Source organism: Furipterus horrens, unplaced genomic scaffold (genome assembly GCF_987537825.1).
Source record: "Furipterus horrens unplaced genomic scaffold, mFurHor1.1.pri manual_scaffold_12, whole genome shotgun sequence".
Taxonomy (NCBI): domain Eukaryota; kingdom Metazoa; phylum Chordata; class Mammalia; order Chiroptera; family Furipteridae; genus Furipterus; species Furipterus horrens.
This window is the reverse complement of record NW_028327182.1, coordinates 76720179-76722406: the sequence shown is the minus strand read 5'-3', so window position 1 is coordinate 76722406 and position 2228 is coordinate 76720179. Positions and strand designations below refer to the sequence as shown.

General features: G+C 31.1%; 1 long non-coding RNA gene across 1 annotated transcript; it reads left to right on the top strand.

Moving 5' to 3' along the window:
- Positions 1 to 768: 768 nt before the first annotated feature.
- Positions 769 to 1933, top strand: LOC149996431 (uncharacterized). Its single transcript, XR_016507400.1, has 3 exons — positions 769 to 904; positions 1392 to 1479; positions 1759 to 1933. It is a non-coding gene; the product is annotated as an uncharacterized LOC149996431 (long non-coding RNA).
- The last annotated feature ends 295 nt before the right edge of the window (positions 1934 to 2228 follow it).

Here is a 2228-nt window from a genome sequence, read left to right as displayed (position 1 = left end):
ATAGTGTTTTCAAAGTTGATTCACCTTTAGCATATATCAGTCTTCCATTCCTATATATGGCTGAAAATATTTCATTGTATGTATATACCACAATTTATCTATTCATTCCTTAATGTGCATTTGGGTTCTTTCCAATCTATTTCTCCAGAAACTTAAGTAGATTTATAATTATCTTTAAGTAGTTAAAGATGTAATAGAATCCCAATGATAGTTACCACCACACTGCTCTTATTTAATCTTTTTCCATTTTTGGTTTACTACTTTAAAATTTATTTGTTTATCATTCCCCAACCTTTCAGAAAATTACTTACATATTTGCCTGCAACTTTGGCATTAGGTGTGAGTACATGATCTGATGTCATTATCGTCAGGTTCCCTAAAATTTCATAATAGGTCAGCATATAGTAAATTATTTCAAAAGAAGTGTGCCATGCTCAGTGGGTAATATGCGCAGTGACTGCGCTTAATGTTAATAGAATCAGTCAGGAATTTGAGTTATATCGCCACACTACTGAACTAATATGTGATCTTTGATAACTCATTTAATCTCCCATCATTTTTAATGATAATGATAGTTTATCTAAATTATAATAGCAGATAAAAATCTTTTTTGGAGTAGTGTGCTAAGATTTAATTGTGTGAAGCACTTTAAGATCTTTGGATAAAATATATTACAAAAATATGAATTTGCTTCTCTTTGTCTCACAGATTGCTAGAAAAGGACATATATGTCGGATAAGCAGAAATCCATGTGATTTTACAGAATTTTGCAGTGGAATATCTGAGTATTGTGTGCCAGATATGAAAGCCGCTGATTTTGAACCATGTAATAATAAAACCACCTATTGCTATGGAGGAGAATGCCAAGATCCGGATATACACTGTGTGGAGTTATTTGGAAAATGTAATAGTTGTGTGTTTTTCTGGGGTTCATTTTTCAACAGTATTTTTCTGAAGTCAGTAACTTACTGTATAAGCTGCAATAAAAGGTATTCTTTATTTAAATCCAAGTTTAAAAACAAAATATCAAATGAAAGCACTTTGAATTGTCAAGAGGCAAAATAAGCTTAGTTAGTATAAGACAAAGAGAATAGGACATTTGTTAAGTTTCAAGCAATGGGTGCAAAGGAAATAGGTTATTAGAATTGTAGATGAAAGAATAAATGACTGATTTCTTAATCATTCTGCATAATAATACCAATTTTTCTTTTGTCAAGTGGGAAGTATTTAGGGAGTGTTTCTCCTTCTCCAATAGCCAGTAGATGACATCAAAACTCTGTAGCAAGTGACACTGACTGGCCATTGCTGCTGTCTAGATATCTTGATATTAATTTACCACACTTTTAGCTTCAATTTTTTTAGGATGAGTAATTGGAACTTTATGTTTTCAGTTGCTAAAGGTGCTGATTATCTATGTGTAGAAGAAGTGAATGTTCAAGCAGATACATTTGGAAACTGTCACAGACCATGTAAATTTGGGTGTGTATTTAGATAACTATCCATTTTTCAAAACATGTGTATATGTGTGTGTATGTGTGTATTTCCAACAATGAGTCACTTAATTCAAATAAGAGGTTAATACAGTACATACAGGTGAATTTATATGTCACGCTTCTTAAAATGGTGTATGTTCTGAATAGCTTTGCTGTTATTGTCTGAGTAGTATTTTGAATTATCCTCATATTTTGTATTGTTATTTACTTAATACACTATGTCCTGAATAGAAATGTGGGAAATTTACTTTGCTTTCTATTGCAGAGATGTCTTCTGTGGAAAGAGAGTTTGTCACTGGACACATACACAAATAGTAAAAACGACAGCTTATGATATACAATATACTTACATTGGAGGCCATGTATGTATATCAGCCAATCTCAGAGAAAAGATAAAGGTGGATAAAACTTATGTACCTCATGGCACTGTATGTGGTGAAAGAAAGGTAAATCTAAACTTTACTTGGTTCTATATATAGTGTGTATGTCTCTGTGTGTTTGTGTGTGCATGAGAGAGTCAAAGGTCAAGATTTAGCTTAGTCAAAGGAACACTTGCTTTCCTATCATTTTTATTATAAATTTGTTATAGATATTTAAACTTGTTTTCTCATACCATAGAACTTAAATGTATTTATTAGGCTAAAATTTAATCTGCTATATTTTGTGTAAACAAAAAACAAAAAAATCAAACAACACATTAAAAATGTAGAATAAAATAATCTTAATAATAAGAAC